General features: G+C 41.9%; 1 protein-coding gene across 1 annotated transcript in view; it reads right to left on the minus strand.

Moving 5' to 3' along the window:
* Positions 1–8,224, minus strand: part of LOC128698628 (glutamic acid-rich protein) — a 144,591-nt gene extending 136,367 nt beyond the window's left edge. The window contains exon 1 of the mRNA XM_070104015.1: positions 8,080–8,224. The gene's annotated coding sequence lies outside the window, so the exon portion shown is untranslated. The remainder of the gene's footprint in view (positions 1–8,079) is intronic.
* Between the last annotated feature and the right edge of the window lie 4,285 nt (positions 8,225–12,509).

Genomic DNA, 12,509 nt, shown 5'->3' on the forward strand with positions numbered 1-12,509 from the left:
TCCATGCTCAATGCTTATAATATGTATAAGATGAGCACCAGAAACAAACCACAGTACGGCGAATTCTGTTTGTCTGTCATCAGACAAATAGTATTCAAGTACCAAGGAAATGCACCTGCAATTGACCGCCCACCAAATTATCAACAACTACCTGCTCGTCTGAAGCATGGTGATCACTTCCTGGTAAAACTGCCTGCTACTGCTTTGAAGAAAAAGGCTCAGAAGAGGTGTTACGTCTGTTCACATACAAAAAAACGCCCACAACAACGCAGAGACACTCGTTTTATGTGTGAGGAGTGCAAAACTCCACTGTGCATGACACCATGTTTCAAAGAGTTCCACAGGCTGCAGAACTTCTAGAAACATGTCCTGTGACTGTATATGTGTATATAAAATATAGAAAAATAGTAATAAACAACATTTCATATTGTTTGTTTGTGTAAATATTTTCTGTAAACAAAATAATGACAACAGTGTTTACGCCCTTATTGTGTAGTATTGAAAAAGAAATAACTTACAAAATACTGATCATGTTGGCCTCAGAGGCCATAAAAGTTACTCAGAAAAAGAAAAATTGAAAAAAAATTGAAAATAGTACATAAAAAAGTAAATAGAAAAATACCGGGTGATGGCAGTCGGCGATGTTACCATATGTTGTTCAATTTTGGCAAATTTCACACCTCCATATCTCGGTAAGTATTGACGTTAAAATTTTTTTGTTTAGCCTATAATGTTTAGAAAAAAATACTCTATTTTTTCATAAGAAAAAATAATTTTTTTTTTTTTGAAATTTGGCCGACCCTGAGAACGAGTTTCGGAGAGGGCCTGTCGACCCTCAAAGGGTTAAAGGACACCAATGAAAATAATACATGACACAGTGGTTATCCTGGCCTATCCTTGGTTACTAACCCTTCAGGAAAATAATCCATATAAAATCTTCTTGAAGAGTCCCATGCCATAAATGATTTAACTTACTACTGTACACATTTTATCCAATAACTTAATTTATTCACAATAAACTTCATTATTAAACCCTGAAATTGAGCATCACCCTCAAACATATGTAATTTATTTTACTTATTGAACTATCTGTAAAATAATGTGTAAGTAATGTAAACATTATTGTAGACTGATGTGTATCTAGTCTGTCTTTAGAATTTTATGGGTTAAACAGTATCACTACAAAGTTCATGGGCAAGCATGAAACTTGCAAGTAATGTTTACCATATGAAGAATGGGAAGGCTGTGTGTATGGGGGGGAGGGAGAGAATAATGTTTAATTTGGAGAAAAGGAATAGCTTAAATTCCTGAGATCAAGTGTTGAAACGGTAATTTTTCTTAAAGCATAAGCCATACCTCACCAAGATAGGGTGACCTAAAAAGAAAAAAAAAATTGAAATTTTTCTTTTTAAATTTAACGATTGATACAGGAGGAGGAGAAGTTACTAGCCACTTGCTCCCAGCATTTAAGGCACCTCGTACAATATGCATGGCTTAAGGAGGAGGAATTCTTTTCCACTTCCTCATGGAGATAAGAGGACAGAAAGACAAACAAGAATTATTAAGAAAATACAGTGGAACCTTTGTTTTCAAATTTAATTCGTTCCAGATGTCGGTTCAACAACCAAAATTGATGACAACTAAAGCAATTTTTCCCATAAAGAATAATGTAAAGAGAATTAATCCACTCCAAACCCCAAATAACTATATAATATACAGCCTCTCCTCACTTAGCGACGTGCTCGTTTACCGACGATTCGGACTTACGAAGGGTTCTCTGACCAGTATGCATACCTAAATACGTAATGTATATTAGAGCTGATTTCCTCTATTCTGTATTATATGTACAGTACACTGCTATATGAACATTTAAAAATATACCAGGAATGTTATAAATGGTGCAAAGGTAACATTAAAACAATATCAAAGATGGGTAACAAACTCACTACCATTATAGAATGCTCCTCACATAGCGACAAATTCGTTTACCGATGCAGTCATAGGAATAGAACTCAGCCATTAAGTGAGGAGAGACTGTATTAATAAAACAATGTATAAAATTACACAGCACAGGGAAACTGTAAAAATGAATACTAAATGAAAATTTAACTAAAATACTGTCCAGTAAATGAAATTTAACTGCCCCTTACCTATCATAGATCTAATGGCATGCTGGAAGCAGAAGATAGAAGAGAAAGGGGTAAGTTACTGCTTGGAAGGAGAGTCACCTTCTATTAATGTCAGGCAACTGTCCTGGTGTTGTTTCTCTTCTTTGTCTCTCTTAACCACTAACATCTTGTTCTGGCTCACTGGTTCTTTGTCTCACTAAAAACCTGTCCAGTGGTGTTTCAGGCTCGGTTTTAAAATGCCTAAACCGAGACATTATACAGTGGACCCCTGGTTTTCGTCCTTAATCCGTTCCAGGTCGGTCGAAATCCGAAGTAATATTTCCCATAAGAAATAATGCAAATCTAATTAATCCGTTCAACACCCAAAAATATTAAAAAAAAAAAACTAGTTTTACATACAGAAAACAATGAGAAATAAATATAAACGACTAATGAAATGGATAAATGAAATTCAAATCACTATTACATACCTTTATTGAAGACACTCGTTGGCATATGGAAGACAGCGAGGAGGGGAGAGGGAGCAGAGGTTATTGTTTGGAAGGGGAATCCTCCTCCATAAGGACTTAGGTATTGAAGCCCTATCCGGGGTTACTTCCTTTCTTTGTCTTTTACTGGCACCAGGACCAGCTTGAGTCACTGGACCCCTGTCACACAAAAAATCTGTCTAGAGAGCTCTGTTTTTAGCATCTCTAAGATCTGCCTAAACAGGGATAAGGTATTGTCATTGAATGTGTTGCAAACACGGCTTGCAACAGTTTTGTTAGGGCGATAATTCTCCAAAAAACTATGCACCTCACTCCACTTTGCATTAACAGTAGCACTCGTTCTAGGCATTTTCTTTACAAGGTCCACATGAAACTGCCTTGCCTTTTCGCAAATTATCCCCTCCGCAACACTATCTCCCACTAACTGTTTTTCATTGATCCACACCAACAACAACTCCACACCTTCAATTGTTTATCTCTGTTTTGTTAGCATATTTACCTCTTTCGCAACATCAGCTTCCTTGATCTTTACTTTCTTTGCCAGGATGGAATTGATTGATTTGGACTTCCCATACATCTTGGCGAGCTCAGCCACATGTACGCCACTTTCGTATTTTGATACAAGCTCTTTCTTGAATTCTATCATGTTTCTCACCTTCTTTACCAAAGTGCTGGCACTAGGAACTTTCTTTGGCCCCCATGGTGGCTTATTTTGCAGTCGCACTCAATAAACAAGCACCAAAAACAACGGAAGAATGTGCGGAGTATTGTTCACTGAAGAGTGACAAAGGCAGACTGAGTGAGGTTGCGAGGGGTGGTGTCTCGGGCGAGCAGACATGTCTGATACGGACTATTTCCAAGCGGATGTACGAAGCCTGGGGTAAAAATCCGTCAAAAAAAGTGGTCGAAATCCAAATTGTACGATATCCGGACCGGACGAAAACCGGGGTTACACTGTACTGTATCGTATCTCCAAGATACGATACTACATGCCACAAAATGCCCTTCTCACACTATACCATTCACTCATTTATCCATACCTCACCTATGCTATTTGTGCTTGGGGATCAACTGCAGCAACACACCTAAAGCCAATAATATCCCAACAAAAAGCAGCAGTAAGAATAATCGCTAAATCCCATCCCTGGCAACACACCCCCCCCACTCTTTATAGATCTAAACTTACTCCCTGTTTAGAACATCCACACTTACTACTTTGCAATCTACAGCTACAGGACCTTAAATTCCAATATTAACCTTGACCTAAAATGCTTTCTTGATAGCTGTGACAGGACCCACAGGCATAACACCAGACACAAACATCTCTACGACATTCCCCGTGTCCGACTAAACCTTTACAAAAATTCAATGTATGTCAAAGGCCCTAAAATCTGGAATACCCTACCCGAAAACTCTAGAACTGCAGACACATTCATCACCTTCAAAACTACCGTTAGAAAACATCTCATCTCCCTAATACACCCAGTCAACTAACTACATAAAAACCACCTGGTGGTTCACACTTACACTCACTCACTCACCCATCTGACTATAAGCACAGAAATACGAATCTTAATCTTAAAGTAATGATTCCTAACTAGTCCTAAGTTTGCCTGTGATACTCCAATATAGAAACTATGCATTGTGCCAAAACAAAAGCATTCACATTGCTGAACTCACAAACTAGTATTTAGTCACTTAGTATTTAGTCAACTTACTCCATAATTTGTAATAATTTTGGTTTAAGAATTAATCTAAGTTTGCCCGAAATGCCTAGTCATGCTAGGTGTCCTAGTGGCCCCCTCTGTAATTAGTATTTTATTACATGTAAACCGCACAATAACCAAAATCTGTAAACCCCACATTGTAATCCTTATAGAGAATGAACTTGATTGATTGATTGATTGCACATGTTAGAGAGAAGGATGGCCACTGCTTTGTCCAGATGGTATTTTTCAGTAAACTCCTGCACTTCATGCCATTTAGCACATATTTCCTTGACAAGTGCAATGGCACATCATCCCTTCCACCCTCTTCCTCTGATGACAGCTCCTCTGCTGCAATCTGTTTCTGCTCCTCCTGAAGGTCTAGAATTCTTCTGTGGTGAGTTAAGTTTTGTGCTCCTCCACCAACTCCTCCACATCATCTCCAGTCACCTCTAAGTTCAAGGTTTTCCCCAGGGACACAATATCTTCTACCAGCTCAGGCTCATCTTTAAAGCCATCAAAATCCCTGGCTGCCACAGCTTCTTCCATGCTGACTGCATGGTCCTGGAAGACACATTTCCTCAGCCTCAAGCAGGTGAGGATATTGAAATGGCACTTCCAGAACTCCCTGAGGATCAATTTTGTTTCTGAAGTGACTTCAAAGCACCTTTCAAAAAGTGCTTTGGTGAAGAGTTTCTTGAAGCAAGAAATGACCTGCTGGTCCATGGGCTGGATGAAAGTAGTAGTGTTAGGAAGCAAGAACTTCACAGTTATAAAACTGAGCTCCTCTACCAACTGGTTTTCCAAGCTTGGAGGGCGAGCAGGAGCATTATCCATAAGTAAAAGGGGTGAGGGCAATTGGTTTTTAATGAGGTACTTTTTGACCTGAGCCACTTTGTCCCATTCCATACACATGAAAACTTGTCCACTGACCACCAAGAGAATGCACAAAAACCAGGACATTTTTCCCTCAAAAACCCCATTCGAAAACCGATTTATCAGACTAAGTAATGCAATCAACAACCGAGGCTCAACTGTAGAAGAAAACCCAGATGGGTGTGTATATATATGCCTGTACATGTATGCATAGTGTGACCTAAGTAGAAGTAGCAAGATATAGTACCTTGAAACAGTAAATATTGATTATAATTGCAAAGTTTATATGTTTGTAAGTGGTAATGTTGCATGAAGAAGTTTTTCTTAATGCTATTACAGTACAGTGGTCCCTTGAGTTATGTTGTTTACCCATGGGGAAAGTGAAAAGAATCATAAGAAAGCACCCAGGCAATAAAATAGCTGAACTTACAGCCTGTATTTTCAAAGAAAATGTTTTGTCTTTTAAAAACCTAAGAGAGTAACAGACGCAAGCATCTCTGGAGTCGTCTTTTTTCTTTTACAAAAGACAGCAGTTGTAAGAGACTTCTTCCAACCAGTAACCTCTGCCCCCCTCCCCCCCACTACCAACCAAGCTACAGAACACCACCTTGATTAATAACCTTCTGGGTTAGTAATCTTGGAGGTTACCCTTGGTTACTAACCTTCTGGGTTAGTAATCTTGGGTTATCCTCAATTACTAACCCTATGGGTTAATAGTCCTGTGATACCCTAAACTATTAATCAGGGCATTACTGACGGGGGAGCGCTAAACCATAGAGATCATACAGCACCTGGGGGGAATGGAAGGTGCCAAGGCTGGATCCAAGGAAATGGAGCACAGGTCAGTGCTAAACCATAGAAGTCATACAGCACCTGGGGGGAATGGAAGGTGCTGAGGCTGGATCCAAGGAAATGGAGCACAGGTCCAACTCCTGGGATCAAGAGCACCTCACCAGCCTAAAGGAACCTTCCTTGAGGGGGAAATAATGATTAATAAAATGTTCTACTGTCAGAACAAGCAGCCACCACCACCTCCAACACTGTCTCCTCCACCAGTGGTGGAGACACACTCCACCACCACCTCCAACACTCTCCTCCACCAGTGGTGGAGACACCCTCCACCACCATCTCCAACACTGTCTCCTTCACCACTCGATCAGTGAGACACTTGTGTAACATTTGGGTATCTTTATTCTGGAAACATTTTTGTCTCACAGTGGTTTCTTCAGTCCAATGCATTGGTAGTGCACTCAGCTCACACACAGAGGTCTGGGGATCAATCCCCGGTATGGCTGGAAACATTAGCATGTGCTTCCATAAGATACCTGCTGTCTATGTTCATCCATCAGTATGAGTGTTAGTGGACTGGTGTGGGTCGCATCCTGGGATAATACCGACCTAATTTGCGAGAAATGTTCAGCATAACAAGCGGCTTTCTATATAGTAGTATGTCATTGTTGTCAGCTATGGTCTGTATACCTTGTACATGTACTGGTAGAAGATTATTTAATTATTTATTAGGAATTTGAGGTAATCAGTCCCTCAGTCTGGAGTCGGTGTTGAGTCAGTCAAGAGTGACTGAACACATCAACTCCAGGCTGAGCAACTGATTACCTCAAACTCCTCCTCATCTTCCACCTTTCTCTTCACTGGACTGAAGAAGTTAGTGTGGGGCAAAACGTTTCCAGAATAAAGATAGCCAAATATTGCATAAGTGTCTCGGTGATCAAGTTATGGAGTTTATAAAGCATTTATTGAGGTGATGCACGAGTGTTATCCCTCACTCACCTACACTGTGATGATGGAGGATGAACCTGGGTGTGATGGAAGTGTTGTAGTAGTGTTAATTAAGATGGAGGATGAACCTGAGTGTGATGGAAGTGTTGTAGTAATGTTAATTAAGATGAAGGATGAACCTGGGTGTGATGGAAGTGTTGTAGTAGTGTTAATTATGATGGAGGATGAACCTGGGTATGATGGAAGTGTTGTAGTAATGTTAATTATGATGGAGGATGAACCTGAGTGTGATGGAAGTGTTGTAGTAATGTTAATTAAGATGAAGGATGAACCTGGGTGTGATGGAAGTGTTGTAGTAGTGTTAATTATGATGGAGGATGAACCTGAGTGTGATGGAAGTGTTGTAGTAATGTTAATTAAGATGAAGGATGAACCTGGGTGTGATGGAAGTGTTGTAGTAATGTTAATTATGATGGAGGATGAACCTGGGTGTGATGGAAGTGTTGTAGTAATGTTAATTATGATGGAGGATGAACCTGAGTGTGATGGAAGTGTTGTAGTAATGTTAATTATGATGGAGGATGAACCTGAGTGTGATGGAAGTGTTGTAGTAATGTTAATTAAGATGAAGGATGAACCTGGGTGTGATGGAAGTGTTGTAGTAATGTTAATTAAGATGAAGGATGAACCTGGGTGTGATGGAAGTGTTGTAGTAATGTTAATTATGATGGAGGATGAACCTGGGTGTGATGGAAGTGTTGTAGTAATGTTAATTATGATGGAGGATGAACCTGGGTGTGATGGAAGTGTTGTAGTAATGTTAATTATGATGGAGGATGAACCTGAGTGTGATGGAAGTGTTGTAGTAATGTTAATTATGATGGAGGATGAACCTGGGTGTGATGGAAGTGTTGTAGTAGTGTTAATTATGATGGAGGAACAACCTGGGTGTGATGGAAGTGTTGTAGTAGTGTTAATTAAGATGGAGTGAAGATAGCGTCAGTGACTCTAGATACCAAGATGGCAGCTCCACCCTGCTCCCTCCCTGTCTCCCTCACCACACTCACTACACCGCCACTCACCTCTCACTACACTCTACACACACTCAGGTTACACCCAGTAATGTTCCTGCTAGGTACTCACCTTCCCTGTGGTAAATAAGACACTGATATACACTAGTGTAGTCACCCGTCCACCGCACCTCCTTGTTGCTGTTATTAAGGGCTACTCTACCAAGAGTAGTAAATATTCAAGTACAATTTTACACATTTTTTGATGATTACGATTGTTTTACATGGTAATATATGTTAAAATTACCTTGGATAACCCGAAAAGTTAAAGAAAGTGACTAATTTACATATTAGCACACGGCAGAGACAAATAACTGGCACATAGGCAACACCTTATGATGCACAGTGCTGAGCCTCCCACACTGTCCCAGGGACTAAATATGTAGAAAGTCTGGAGAAAAATAGAATGTTGAATAAAGATTCCCACGGAGAAGAGACAGAGCTTCCTCTGAACATTGTGAACAGCTACAAACACACCCAACGTGAGTCAGTGACCGGCTCATAAGCTTCACCGGCAGCCGTACAAAATCTTCAGCTCAAGAAAAAATGAACAATGTTGAGCGTCACGACGACAGCGTTATTACCCTGAACACCTCAACCAGGCTCTGATGCTGATATACATATATATGTTACGCAAAACAACCACAAGGCGAGTTGAATGATAACTCTAGGCCTTTCGTGTTGCAATCAACTCATCATCAGAAACTTGCAATGTTGTACAGAGTAAGAGATCTCGGCATACACAAAAAGCCTGGAGCTATCATCCCCATGTGCTTGTTGTGCATAAAAGATAAGATTTCGTTCGGATTTTTAACCCTGCAGGGTTAGCCACCCAGGATAACCCAAGAAAGGCAGTGCATCATCGAGGACTGTCTGTCGTATTGCCATTTGGGTCCTCAATTTTGTCCCCGAGGATGCGACCCACACTGGGCGCCTAACACCCAGGTACTTGCTGCTAGGCTTTGTTCAAGGATCAAGGATTAAGGATTTTTTCTTTGCATACCTGGAGTTTACCTGGAGAGGGTTTCGGGGATCAACGCTCCCGTGGCCCGGTCTGTGACCAGGCTTCATGGTGGATCAAGGTCTGATCAACCAGGCTGTTACTGTTGGTCGCACGTAAACCGACGTACGAACTACAGCCCGGCTGGACTGGTACTGGAGTTTACCTAGAGAGGGTTTCGGGGGTCAACGCCCCCGTGACCCGGTCTGAGACCAGGCCTCATGGTGGATCAAGGTCTGATCAACCAGGCTGTTACTGATGGCCGCACGGAAGCTGACGTACGAACCACAGCCCGGTTGGTCAGGTACTGACTTTAGGTGCCTGCCCAGTGTCTTCTTGAAGATAGTCAGGGGTTTATTGGTAAACCCCCTTATGTATGCTGGGAGGCAGTTGAACAGTCTTGGGCCCCTGACACTTATTGTGTTGTCTCTCAGTGTACTCATGGCGCCCCTGCTTTTCATCGGGGGAATGTTGTATCTCCTGCCGAATCTTTTGCTTTTATATGGAGTGATTTTCGTGTGCAAGTTTGGTACCAATCCATCCAGGACCTTCCAAGTGTATATTATCATATATCTCTATCGCCTGCGATCGAGGGAATACAGATCAAGGACCTTCAACCGTTCCCAGTAGTTTAGGTGCCTTATCGTACTTATGTATGCTGTGAAAGTTCTTTGTACACTCTCCAGGTCTGCAATGCCGCCAGCCTTGAAGGAGGCCGTTAGTGTACAACAGTATTCCAGCCTAGAGAGCACAAGCGATTTGAAGAGAATCATCATGGGCTTGGCGTCCCTAGTTTTGAAGATTCTCATTATCCATCCTATCATTTTCCTAGCAGATGAGGTAGATGCATTGTTGTCGTCTTTGAACTCGAGATTCTCTGACATTATCACTCCCAGGTCCTTCACATTACTTTTCTGATCTATTGTATGGTTAGAATTTGTGGTATACCCTGACACATTTTTAATTTCTTCAAGTTTTCCATATCTGAGTAGTTGAAATTTCTCCTCGTTGAACTTCATATTGTGTTGAGTGGCTCATTCGAAGATTTGGTTGATGTCCGCTTGGAATCTTGCAGTGTCTTCGATGGAGGTCACTGTCATGGTGATCCGAGTGTCATCCGCAAAGGAAGACACGGAGCTGTGGCTTACATCTCTGTCTATGTCAGAAATGAGGATGAGGAATAGAATGGGAGTGAGTACTGTGTTAGGTGCCTGTCCAGTGCCTTCTGGAAGACAGACAAGGGTCTATTGGTAATCCCCCTTGTGTATGCTGGGAGGCAGTTGAACAGTCTTGGGCCCTGACATTTATTGTGTTGTCTCTTATCGTGCTAGCGGCGCCCCTGCTTTTCATTGGGGAATGTTGTATCTCCTGCCGAGTCTTTTGCTGTCACTGGGAGTGATTTCCGTATGCAAGTTTGGTACTAATCCCTCTAGGATTTTCCAAGTGTATATATTTATGTATCACAAGTATCTTTGGCAGGTTAAATCACCACCACCAGATGTAGACCAAACGAAATGTAAACTTTGCCAGATGGACTAGTGTCACACCCTGCGTCATTATGTACTGGAGTGCGTCACACCCTGCGTCATTATGTACTGGAGTGCGTCACACCCTGAGTCATTATGTACTGGAGTGCGATAAAATTAATGAATTCAAAGACGACTCACTCAGAAATGTTCAAGACATGGCAACGTAATTTATCCACAGTAGTATATTACAAACCATTCTGGAGAAATACCCTGACTTTTGTTCACTGTAAATAAAGCATTAGCACATGTGTGTGTGTGTGTGTGTGTGTATGTGTGTGTGTGTGTGTGTGTGTGTGTGTGTGTGTGTGTGTGTGTGTGTGTGTGTGTGTGTGGGTGTGTGTGTGTGTGTGTGTGTGTGTGTGCGTGTGTGTGTGTGTGTGTGTGTGCTCACCTAGTTGACGTTGCAGGGGTCGAGTCCAAGCTCCTGGCCCCCGCCTCTTCACTGGTCGCTACTAGGTCACTCTCCTGAACCGTGAGCTTTATCATACCTCTGCTTAAAGTTATGACATATATGGATCCTGCCTCCACTACATCGCTTTCCAAACTATTCCACTTACTGACTACTCTGTGGCTGAGGAAATACTTCCTAACATCCCTGTGATTCATCTGTGTCTTCAACTTCCAGCTTGTTACTGTGTGTGTGTGTGTGTGTGTGTGTGTGTGTGTGTGTGTGTGTATGTGTGTGTGTGTGTGTGTGTGTGTATGTGTGTGTGTGTGTGTGTACTCACCTAGTTGAGGTTGCGGGGGTCGAGTCCGAGCTCCTGGCCCCGCCTCTTCACTGATCGCTACTAGGTCACTCTCCCTGAGCCGTGAGCTCTGCTTAAAGCTATGTATGGATCCTGCCTCCACTACATCGCTTCCCAAACTATTCCACTTACTGACTACTCTGTGTGTGTGTGTGTGTGTGTGTGTATTCACCTAATTGTGGTTGCAGGGGTCGAGACTCAGCTCCTGGCCCCGTCTCTTCACCGACCGCCACTAGGTCCTCTCTCCCCCTGCTCCATGAGCTTTAAACTATGTATAGTTCCTGCCTCCACTACATCACTTGCCGGACTATTCCACTTCCTAACAACTCTGCGGTTGAAGAAATACTTTCTAACATCCCTTTGATTCATCTGAATCTTCAGCTTGCAATTGTGACCCCTTGTTTCGGTGTCCCATCTCTGGAACATCCTGTCTCTGTCGTGTGGGTGTATGACCCACTTAATATTTGTATTTATAACTCATTGCAATTGTGACCAGGTGTGGACGTGTCAGTGGCTCATTACTTTGTAATTTGTTCATGACTGTTTGCCATACTCCTTGCACTCAAATGTGTCCATGTATCTAAGGTTGACACTTTAATTGTAACTGATTCTCTGTCATCCATAAATGCTCTCAACTCATTAAGTATAAATTGTGGCATGCTTTTGTCAGAAGCCAGACATAGATATGGTAAGATTGTGGACAGTGGAGTCAGAGTGCACATGCTGTGGATTCCATCTCACATTGGTCTTCAGATGCATGATAGAACTGATAAATTGGCTAAGCTGTATGCTTTCAAAGAGGGGGTAGATTACAATCTTGGGTTGTCATTGAGCAGTTTGAGAACAATAATACGAAAAGAACTTCAAATGAACTTTATTGACTTAAGACTTAGGGAGATTGACACAAGTCAGTCCATCTATCATCATTCCATCATGCAGGAGGAGCCACATGTCTATGGTGCATCCAACAAGATAAGCAGACTCTTGGATGTCACTACTGCCCGGCTCCGGCTGGGTTACAAGTATCTTTGGCAGGTTAAATCACCACCACCAGATGTAGACCAAACGAAATGTAAACTTTGCCGGATGGACTGTTGTCGCACATTGCGTCATTGTGTGCTGGAGTGTGATAAAATTAATGAATTTAGAAACAACTCACTCAGAAGTGTTCAAGAAATGGCTAAGTGTTTTGTCCACAGTGGTGTGTTGCAGACCATTCTGGAGAAGT

The sequence above is a fragment of the Cherax quadricarinatus genome, chromosome 88 (genome assembly GCF_038502225.1).
Source record: "Cherax quadricarinatus isolate ZL_2023a chromosome 88, ASM3850222v1, whole genome shotgun sequence".
Taxonomy (NCBI): Eukaryota; Metazoa; Arthropoda; class Malacostraca; order Decapoda; family Parastacidae; genus Cherax; species Cherax quadricarinatus.